This window comes from Myzus persicae, unplaced genomic scaffold (genome assembly GCF_001856785.1).
Source record: "Myzus persicae strain clone G006 unplaced genomic scaffold, MPER_G0061.0, whole genome shotgun sequence".
Taxonomy (NCBI): Eukaryota; Metazoa; Arthropoda; class Insecta; order Hemiptera; family Aphididae; genus Myzus; species Myzus persicae.
The window spans coordinates 6,477-19,146 of NW_019100743.1; the positions used below are offsets into that span (position 1 = coordinate 6,477).

General features: G+C 28.8%; 1 pseudogene; it reads right to left on the bottom strand.

Annotated features, from left to right (window-relative positions):
* Positions 1–4,802: 4,802 nt before the first annotated feature.
* LOC111042773 lies at positions 4,803–6,854 on the bottom strand (annotated as a pseudogene).
* Between the last annotated feature and the right edge of the window lie 5,816 nt (positions 6,855–12,670).

Consider the following 12,670-nt stretch of genomic DNA (forward strand, 5'->3'; position numbering starts at 1 on the left):
AGTGGCAAAGTTCGAGCTAAAGCTACAGAGTCGAAAACAATTGGAAAAGGGACCTAGCAGAAAGATAAACCTAGAGATGCTAAAGGATGAGGAAATCCAGCAAAAGTACTCAAAAAGTATCGGTGAATATATAAAAAGTATGGAATTGAATAGCATAGATAAAAACGGGGACAAAGTTAGCTAAAGCCATTAAACAAATTGCAGTAGAAAACATTGGGATGATAAGAAACAAGAAGAAAAAATGGTATAATGAAAACTGTCGAAAAGCAATAAGAAAAAGACAAACTGCCCGTGAGAACTATATTAAAGAAGATAGTACAGATACAAAAAGAGTATACATTTTAGAGAGGAAGATAGTAGTAAGATAAGTACTCCAAAGAGAAAAAAGAAAGTATCTAAGTGAAATATTGCAAGAGGCAGAAAGAAATTGCTCTATGGGAAGTGTTAGAAATTTCTTTAAGACCATAAAATAATACAAAACGTTCAACCCAAGTCTAAAAACTATTAAAAATCGTCATGGCGTAATCTCATGGATCCTAATGAAAAAGCCAATAGATGGAAGGAATGCTTAACTGAACTATTGAACGCAGATATCCCAGATAACTCGATGAGGAGGAAAAACATACATGGAGTAGAACCAATGGTAAGTGAAGTGACTCGAGAAGAAGTAAATGAAGAAATAAAAGACCTAAAAAATTGGAAGTCACCAGGATCAGATGAAATACCAGCTGAACTCATCAAATATGGTGGAAAAGAGATGCAAAACCTTCTTTTTAGGATTTGTCAGAAGATATAAAAAGATGAGAGCATGCCAAAAAGCTGGAACGAAGCCACAGTGGTACCGATCTAGAAAAAAGGTGACAAATCAATCTGTGAAAACTATAGAGGATCATATATATCACTATATCACTGCTTAACTCAGCTTACAAAGTATGTGCGAGAATAATATTAAAACGACTAACGCCGTACGCAGAAGAAAACTTAGGCAGATACCAGTGCGGATTCCGAAAAGGGAAATCAACAATAGAGCAACTCACTATCATAGGCCAACTAATAGAAAAAAGTATGAATTCCACCAAAACATGTGGCAGCTATTTGTTGATTACGATAGTATAAACCGACAAAGACTCTACAACATAATGGAGGAGTTCGGGATCCCACAAAAATTAGTAACTCTAACCAAACTGTGCATGGAAAAGTATAAAATAAGGGTCGAATCCACGCTGTCAGAAGCCTTTGAAGTAAGAACTGGCTTAGAACAGGGAGACTCACTATCACCTACCCTATTCAATATAGCTTCAGAAAAAGTTATAAGGGAATTACAGTCAGAAACAACTGCGCCGGTATTCTGTAAAAATGTATAAACAATTAGATACAAGGCTACAAGCTTGTATCTGTAGTCAATAATAGTATTCAAAAGCATTCTGTAATAANGGTTACTTTAAGTTTGGCCGGGAATACTACGATATTATCTACAAATTATTTTCCACCTTTAAACCTTTATGAGGATTCAGAAATAGCTTTGTTATGTTTACAAACATTTAATTCATTCCCCAATATTAATGGAAATAATAATAAATTAGGTATACAAGTACTTGATCATAATAATAATAATGATCTTATGACTCGATGGTTAGAAGGTAAAAGGGCGTAAGCGCCACTTTTTTCAAAATCGATGTTTTTGCATATTGTTGTAAACGGCATTATTATACATCGATTTATCGAACCTAAACATCGCTATCATTTGTATTCATCCGAGAATCGATGTTTTAATATGTGGGCGTAAACGGCATAGAATTGGTGGGAATGAAAAAACTGGGTGTAAGCGTCAACTAAAAGATGTAAACGGCATTAAAGGAAACCTGATAAAACGTAAGCGTCATTGTTGACGGTTACGTCAATTTATCATTTTTGTTAGTGGTTTTGTCAGCACTGTAAAAAGCGTTAAGCGGCATGATAATACAATAAACGTTTGGTTCGTTTGAACAGAACAGTAAAACTGATAGGTACCATAAACGGTCAAACACCCAAACATCTCAAACACGAAATCGAAATTGATATAAATATTAATTTGTAAGTAGATATTATTTAGTTGTTTGAATGATTAAACTCATTCAACTATAATAAATAATTGTGTTACACTTAGCAACATCGTATTTAATATTTATTGTATTTGTTATTAACATCTTATTTTCTTATGATAATATTATCTAGTTAATCAAAATGCAGAGTTTACGTTCCAAACGATTAGTGTCCATTGCTCGTTCAAAAGAACAATTTGAAGAATCAAGTCATTTAGTTGAAGATGTTACAAAAACTACTGTTACCGACAATCATTTGAACAATGTAGAAAATGAGGCTCTCACGAATATACTTTTTCAAGATATAATGTCAAAAAAATCATTTGTTATGCATTCGGTTAGTAATCCAGATTTGAATCTGGATTTAGATGTGTATGAAGAGGTAGTTATAACTACACCACAAAAAGATTCAAGTAATAGTGAAGTATCTAATCATTCTGATTTAAGCCCAGATACTACCAAATTTTTACAAAGTAACATAGACCACGTTGGTCCATTCCGTCAACTTTTTAGTCAAAAAGTAATCAGTAATAATGTTAATGATATTCAACAGTTAGTGAACAGTGATCATACAACATATTTTAGTGTAAGTGAAGTTATTGAAGTATCTAATCATTCTGATTTAAGCCTGGATACTACCAAATGGTTACAAAGTAACATAGACCAGCGCCGGTATTCTGTAAAAATGTATAAACAATTAGATACAAGGCTACAAGCTTGTATCTGTAGTCAATAATAGTATTCAAAAGCATTCTGTAATAATGGGATACAGACTGGTTACTATTTTGTATTCTTGTATCATTTACTGGGAATTTATAGATATAATGTATCTTTTACTGGGAGTTTATAGAATTAAATGTGGTTGATAAGAACAATTTTTAAATATTGATAAGTATAAGCTGCTATTTAAAAACTTTTCTGTTGTTTTCTTCTTTCTTCACAAATTTACAAAATAAATAAACATTTTATTATTTTGCTTACATTTAAATCAAATTTATGAAAATGTCACTTCGGTAAGTACCCATATAATAAATATATACTAAACATTTAGGTTAAATATAGCGTTAAGTGTTCAAACATTGATTACATTACATTCATGGCCACATTAAAATTTGATGAAAATGCATTTCTTTTTATTATGAATATTCAAAACAATGTAATTATTAATGTATTCTATTCAGCGGTGTGATATGTATTTTGCTAAGTCACAATGTATGTACAATGATTAGTATACACTTAAACTTAACACTTCATATATAATGACCAAGACCAATATTATTTATGTAAGGAAAAAGTCTACCGAACCTATAGTTCGCGCCAATGACGAACAAATTAAGTTTCTCATTGACTATATGGGACGTCATAAAGATTTTGCAGCAGGACGTTTCATTGGCGTGCAAGGGAAGATTAAATTAAAATCACAGTAGGAATCTTTAACAAATAGTTTAAATGAAATTGGACCAACCAAGTCATCTGAAAAATGGCAAAATGTAATATATACATAAATACTAATAATATATTTAGCATAGCATTGTTTTCAAAACTAAGTAGTTGTTATCAATATGATTTTAGGTGTGGAAAAACCAAAAACATATCGCTAGACAAAAAAACAAAAATGTACGCATATCACAGCGACAAACAGGAAATATCTCACTCCATAGTGAATTAGAGGAAAAAGAAGTAGCGGTATTAAATATAATAGGCAAAGAAACCTCTATTGGATTTGGTTTAAATGAAGGTTTTGAACATTCATCAACATTAAGTTTTGATCAAGTATAACTTATTTACCTATCTGTACCTATATCATACAATTATAAAAATAAATAATGGTTATAGTATTTGACTTCAAACAAAAATATAGATAAACACAAACATAAATGAGTATACAGATTTAGAAGTTGCTTTGTTGGATGAAGAAATGAATAATGAAGATAATTCTGAAATTTTAGATGGAAATATATTGAAGGAAAATATTGAGTTACACAAAAGCGATTATCTAAACTTAAAACCAAGTATGTGTTTAAACATTTAAAGTTCTTTAAGTATATAGGTATATAATTGTAAATAATTATAGGTACTAGTGTAAATCAAACAATGGACATACCATTACAGTCTAGTCGTCGCTCTAACAGAGATGTCCCAAGTAAAAAATCATAATATTAATAAAAGTTCCATGCAAAACAAATGATGTAATATATGTTGTTTAATATATTTCAGCTATGAGTAATAATTCAAAGAAACACAAGTTAGACACTTATATGGATTTGGTGAAAGGAACAAACGATGGTTTTATAGTATGTTAAATTACATTATCTTTAATTAAGATTTTTAGTTAAAGTACACCCTCACATTATACCTTACATTTATTTGTTTGTAGGCAATAGCAGCTTCTCTGGATAAACTTGCCACTGCCATGCAAAATTCAAGCGAATTAATTAACCATGGACTCATGAATATTGCTGATGCAATTTCTAAACATGCATAGTCAATATATATATAATAGTTACTATTATTTTATTAATTTATTATAAGGTTTTTTATTTTTTATTCATATTCATATTTTATCAAAAAGGTCTTATTAACTATTTGTTTTACTATCAAAAGGCTGCTATTTTAATTTTTTAATTTTGTATTTAAGTTTTCTATCAAAAAAAATGTTATTTTAAGTTTATAAGTTGTTATTTATATTTTATCAAAAAGACTGAGATTTATAATTTTAATTTTGTTTTATTTAAATACATTAACAAAATATTTTATGAAAAATATGTATTAATTATATTTTGTCTAATTCGTCTAGCTTCCATTCCATGATCATTGATTATATTAGCAACAGGATGTAATTCTTGTTGTTCTTGATGGTTTTCATCATAAACCACATTTTCTTGGTTATTATAGTTAACACCCATCCTAAAATGACATTAAATAATTGTATAGCTTGTAATCCATGTTCAAAGATAATAATAATATTATACTTAATTACCATTCAAGGCACATATTATGTAGTATCACACATGCAATTACAATAAATGCTGAGGTCTTAGGTCTATAGTGTAATGTTGAATATTTAGATAAACATCTCCAACGCATCTTCAGTACTCCGTTACACCTTTCTATACAATTTCGTACTTGGCAGTGTCGTTTGGTGTATCTTTCTTCAGGGCTACCTTCTGCTGCCCCAAGCACAGGTGTTAATATAAAAGGTTCAGCACGGTATCCAGAATCCGCTAAAAATTATTAGTTAGGGTATTAAATTTAAAAATAACTAAGGATGAAAATGATGAAATATTTATAGTTTTTACCAAGTAGAAAATATTTTCCAATTCTTTGTGTGTGCAACCTATTCATTTCAGTATGAATTATTGAAGAACTGAAAATAAATTGATCATGCACAGTGCCAGGAAAACATAAGACATTCATAATTCTCAACTGATTATCACAAATCTAAAAATTGTATATTAATATTTTAGAATTACTTATACACACAAGGTAATACATTTATGGATATTACAACCAATTAGTTTATTTATGGGTATATTTAAAATACATTAATAGTAAATAGTAAATACCAATTGGCAATTGATAGAATGATATCCATGATGATTCTTATACGCCTCTTCATTATCTAAAGGAAATGGTGTTGCAATAGCTACTTGTGTTCCATCAATACACCCTATAATACCCGGAACCCCCATTAAATCTCTAAAACTAAAAAAGAAAATGTACATTCTAATTAATGAGTTATTTAAATTAATTTATATTTATAACCACACACACTGGTTGGCGACAGGGCGGAGTGAGATTTACCTATTTTGGGGAAGCAAGTAGTATTTTAGTGGTGGTCGTTTGTAAAAAGAAGTTTTGTTTTATGATTTAAAGATGTTTACACATTCACTACACACACACCCACACATTATATAATATATTATTTTAACCTTATCTCCACTGCTTTTCTCTCAGCATCATTTTGTGGAAATCTGACCCAATCACTTAAACAAACTTCATACAAGGATATAGCTACCCTTGTTATACAACGGCTAACAGATGGTTGACTTATACTACCCAAGTAATCTTGGCCGACACATCTTTGAAAAGATCCAAAAGCAAAAAATCTAATTGCTACTAATACCTAAAAGATAATATTAAGCACACAATTAAAATATCCATGATTAAACATAATATTATGTATATTATAATAATTTATAAATTTTCTATATTTTATACTAACTTGCAGTTGTAATGACAATCCATTTTTACGTTTTCTTTGCAGTCGTTGTACATTGGATAACTTGTCAATAATGTATAAAGCCAAATTTTTTGAGATTCTAAATAATTTTGTAAAATCGTATTAACGTAAATCAAACGGATTGTATATGTCTCTAAGTCTTCGACGTTGGACTTTTAATGCATAAATGGCTTGATGTTGTTGTAATTCATTTAAAACCAATATATGTGCCACAAAAGCCATTATAAGATAAAAATAATATAACGAAAGAAGTCACAACACGAACAATAGCACTTCTAAAAATGACTTAATTAATACAAAAATCATCAATTTTAATCAAAATCTTTATCTGTATCCAAAAAACAATGATACAAAATATTTGTAACCATACCATTGAGTGAGCTACAAATAAAGATACACTGTTGTAGCCTTTGTATCTTAAAAATAGTTACAGAATACCCATCGGTTACAACGAGCGTTACAAGTATTTTGTATCCAAAATAGTAAATACAACTTTGGCTACAAAAGTTACAGAATACCGGCGCTGGTTGGTCCATCCTGTCAACTTGTTAATTATGAAGTAAGCAGTGATAGTGTTAATGATGTTCAACAGTTAGTAGATAGCGATGATACAACATCTAGTGCAAGTGGAGTTATAGGACAAGCCGGCATAAGAAAAAAAAAAACATTTAAAGCTGAACGTGCAAGTAAGAAGTTAAAAATAGTATGTGGAAAAGGTAAAAAAGTTCAACCATGTGCATGTATTTTAAAAAAAAAATGTCAAAATAAATGTGGTGACATTTTTTCTGAAAATGATAGACATAATATTTTTAATGAATTTTGGAAACTATGTGATAAAAGTAGACAGCGTGACTTTTTACTGAAATGTGTAAAACAAGTGCCTGTAAAAAGAAAAAGAATTCAAGGTCCTAGTAGGCGTACACTTTCCAATAAATATTTTTTTATTCGTGATAATGAAGAAATAGAAGTATGTCAACAGTTTATATTAACAACTTTAAACATAAGTCAAAAAATGCTACGTTACACTGTGAATAACAAATCACCTATAAATGTGTCATCTACAGATAAACGTAGAAAAAATTCACCTCCCAACAAAAACGATAGCACAACTATGAAACAACTAGATAATTTTATACAAAAACTGCCAGCAGTAAGCTCACACTACTGTAGGGCCTCTACTGTAAAAAAATATTTACCAGCCGAGTTCCAAAATATTATGAGACTTTACAGTATTTATACAAATCATTGTAAAACTAATGGTCATAGCGCAGTCTCTAAATATATTTTTAGGAATGTGTTTACAACAAAATATAACCTTGGCTTTCATCTGCCGAAGAAGGACAAGTGTAGGATTTGTACCATGTATGAAAATAATATAAATGATAACACTGTAGAAGATGTTAAAGAAAAGCAAAAACAGCATTTAGAAGAAAAAGAAGAATGCAAAGCTATGTTCCTGCATCATCAAAAAAGCTTAGATAGTGACTCTTTGTGCATATCTTTTGATTTACAGAAAGTTCTGAATGCTCCAGCAGGAAATAATATGAACCTTTATTATAGTCGAAAGTATAGTACTTACAACTGCACAGTCTATGAAAGTAAGACTAGAAATTCATACTGCTATTTGTGGGGTGAAACAACTGGAAATCGAGGATGTAACGAAATTGTTTCATGTATGTTTAAATATCTTACTGAAATTGATACTAGGGAAGATATTAAATCGGTATTTCTATTTTGTGATTCTTGTGCTGGACAGAACAAGAATAGAGCTATGTTTTCTATGCTATACTATGTTTTAAAATACAAATTTTCAACCATAACAAACTTAAAAATAACATTTCTTCTCCCAGGCCACACTTATATGCCTGTGGACAGTGTTCATGCTACTATTAAAAGATTTGTGAACCAAAAAACAATTTGGGGACCTAGTGAATGGCCTACATTGATCCGTAATGCACGTGTGAACCCAAGACCCCTAGAAGTTATCGAACTGGACTCTAATGATATTTTGGACTGGAAAGACTTTTCTACCACTACATTTCCAAACAACCTTAAAACTAATTTTGGTAAAAAGGTTTTTACTTCAAAAATAAGATGTTTATTGTTTAAAAAATCCCTTGAAGATGTTGATGTTTTAATGTCAACATCTTACAATGAAGACAATTTAATAAGTATTAATATACCAAAGAAAAGAGGAAGAAGTCAACAAGTGCCTTCCTTGCCTGAAAAATGCTATTTGGGGAAAATACCAGTATCAAAAGCAAAATATGCAGATCTAACTAAACTTTGTAATGATGGAATAATTCCTCAAAAGTAAGTCATAATAATATTAAAGTAGCCAAATAGTTGTGTAATTAATAATATTATTTTGTTTATTAATAATTGTAGGTACCATGCTGAGTACTTTGAAATGATGACTGATGAAAATGTAAGAGACTGTTTAAACGAAACTGATGAAGAAGACTGATTAAAACATTCACTAATTTTATAATTTCCATTAAGAAAGTTCTTCTATTAATTTTTAAATATTTTATTCAAGAGTTACTTTTAGTTTTAGTTTTATCGTTTTTGTTTTTACATAAATAAGTTATGTTTATTTACCAAAAAGAGTCATGAAGTTATGTTTAAAGTTAAAACTTATATTTGTTAATTGTTATTATTACTAATCATTAACTAAATTTGTTATTATTTTGAGAAAATTATTTCTCTAGTTATTATTATTTTTATATACCTAACAGAGTTTGTTTATTGTCATGTTTTAAATTGCAATAAAATTTTAATTCTTACTTAAAAAGAAATAAGTAATGATTGCAATACATATTTATAATTTTAATAAAACATAAAAACTAAAGAATACAAATTAATTATAATAATAGAACGCTTATTTTAATTAACTGACCTCGACACCAGAACTTGGTGCATTATATTGTTAATTATTAAAATAAACATAGGTTTGATTAGGTACCTAGAAGAAAATTGTTCAAAAATAAATTGGATCCCAGGTAAATATTTGGCTAACATTCAGTTTCAATAATTTGCTAAGTGCCTATATTGTACTAAAGTGTATTTTTATATTTGTATGCAGATTTTATTAAATATAATTATTAATTAATTATTTTCACATAATAATAATTTTAAATCTTAAGCTTATATTTAACATTTTCAAAATACTTTTAATACAAATCTTCATTGAAATTAATCAATAATATAAAACAAATAAAAATATTAAACTATGGAAGCCATTATAGTCAATAGAACATCTTTGGGGCGTAAGAGCCACGATCAGAAAAAAAGGGGCGTAAGAGTCATTTTTTTTTTAAATTGGCTTTAAATACACAAATATATTATAATTATGAAAAATTAATCAATACAAAATACGTAAAAACTCATTATAAGTCATAATAAGTCTCAAATCGAAGTGTTATACGATGTTCTAAGGTTGTAATACAGTTCATGTAAAAATATCTGTTTTTCGGCTCTCCTGAACAGTTTGGAAATTGGCGCTTACGCCCTTTTACCTTCTAACCATCGAATTGTGTTGTTATATTAATTTGAAAGAGGGATGCTATGAAATTAAAGATATTAACCAGCGAGTTAAGGAGCAAATAGATGCCTATAATGAGAAATTCAAAACTGAATTAACATTTGACATTTCGGTTGATCCTAATGATTTTAGATCATACATAAAATGTAATTTTGAGATTTTACATAGTATGGCATCTGTTTTTGGGTTTGAAAAACGAGCCTATGCACCGGAATATGAAACTCATCGCTCAGAAAAAGCTGTAAATTTGAACACAATTAATTCTATAAAAGTAATGTGTAATATAGCTCAAGGATCATTCAACCACCATCTTCAAAGTCATTCGATTTATGAGTTTTTCCCGAGTGAAAAAACAGGGTCTAAAGTAATTCAGTCACCACCAAATTTAATATATTACAAATTGAATAAAATAAATATTGACACGAAAACTGTTCAACTAGTTGATCAAGATCATAACCTGATTGATAATTTTGGTGAGGCATTGACAATCGTGCTACATATTAAACGTTATGGATCTTGAGATAGGACTAAAATTCAATATAAACCCACTACTTCGAGGTAGTTCAACTAGTCATAAGGTAAAAGTGAAACCGGTAACATCAAATAAAGTAAAAAAATTTTACAAGCCCTGGGTTATCAATTAAAGAAACATGCCTGTGAGTGATATTTTAGATATAAGTTCACAGTAAGAAACGGATTCTAAAATTACGAAAATTGAATATCATTCATACACCCCATATACGACCTCATTTAATAAAAACGATGAAATACGTATATCAATTCAGCAAACAGATGTTTATCCTTATCTACACAAAAGCTTTATTTTTTTGGAGGGAATAATTGCAGAAGCTGACAAAGTGAAACTAACTAATAACGGTTACTCTTACCTCTTTGAACAAATACGATTGGAAATTAATGGGATAGAAGTAGATAGCACACGAGTTCTTGGAATCACTAGCTCGTTGAAAGGTTACTTATCGGGAACCCCCGACAACTATAATTGTTATGAAAATGCAGGATGGAATTTTAAAAATGCAACACAATCAGAAAATGATAAAGGCGAATTTAGTGCTTGTATTCCGTTGAAATATTGGTTAGGTTTGATTGAAGACTATAAAAAAATATTAGTTAATTCTAGATTAGAATTAATATTAACTCAGAGTCATAGTGATTTAAATGCGTTAAGCTTAAAAAGTGGTATAATTGCTTCTACAGGTAAAGTTACTTTAAATAATTTAATATGGAAGGTACCACATATCACTGTTGACGATAGAGAAAGGTTGAAATTATTGAAACTTGTAGAAAAAGAAAAAAGTTTGTTTATTCCTTTTAGATCTTTTGAAACTTTTGAGTATCCTGAACTCGGAACTGCTAAAAAAGTTGTATGGAATTTGAAAACTGCTTCAAAATTAGAAAAACCTCGATTTATCATAATTGGGTTGCAAAAAGGGCGTAAAAATACATTCACAAAAGATTGTAGTATATTCGATCATTGTAATCTAACAAACGTTAGAGTATTTCTGAACTCAATAGCTTATCCATACGATAATTTGAATTTAGATTTTACAAAAAATAATTTCACCTTATTATATGATATGTATACGTCGTTTCAAGAATCATACTATGAAAAAAATTTACGGAATCCAATATTGAGCCCTTCTACTTTCCTAAAAATTGCACCCATTATTGTCATTGATACTTCGAAACAAAATGATTCGGCTACAGCCTCAGCAGTGGATGTACAGATGGAAATTGAGGCCTCAGAATCGCTTACAGGGGTAACCGCGTATTGTTTATTAATTCATGATCGTATTGTTGAATATGTACCTTTTACTAGAGAAGTAAGAAAACTTTTATAATTATAATTCAGGACTAATTTGCAGCAATATAAAAAATGATTATTTATTAAATTGTAATATTTTCATGAAATATAATTACAGTTTTATAGTATTATTATAGTTTTAAGATTTCATAAAAAATAATTTTAACAATATTGTAAAATTAAGTGTATATAATATACACTGAATATTTGTGTGTGATGAATAAATAGGTTAACAACATGTGTGTAATCTCTTAATATGTGTCACAGTAAATCAGTGACCTCTGAAGTGTCAACCTGTCTTAATCATTGTGTAATTACCATGGGGGGAAATCAATATACTGTAAACGTGCAAATGTGCACTGCAAAACAGAGGATAATAAGCGCACAGGTTTATATAATAATAGCCCTTGTTACACAATTAGTTAAGTACATCATTGATTCAAATGATATTAATTACATATAAGATACAAAAATAAAAACGTAATTTTATAAGTTACAACATTAATTTTCAAAATTTATTGTGTAAGTACAAAATATTTCATTACTCAATATATAATTTAATTATTTTTATTTAATTGTAATATAGAATAACGATGTTAACAATAGTATAATAATATTTGACAATTAATACATTTTTAATACAATATAAGTAGAATATAATCATAAATGAGCTTAATATAAATGTATGTACATTTTTCGTCAACAAGTTCATAGAACTTACATGTTTCAATTTATTATTAAATAATTTCAGGAATACAATAAAATTCAGCGTATTATTATTTAGGTAATAAAAATAGAAATAAATCATACATGAGGGTTAATGGTAATGTTAGAATATTAAAATATATACATAGTTTTTACTAAAGGTTTGTAACCAAAATAATTATAGATCATTTTCAATTTTCACAATTTATAAAATGTACAATTCATATCTATTAACTTATCAATGAAATATTATGTTGCTTTTAGAAATACTAAAT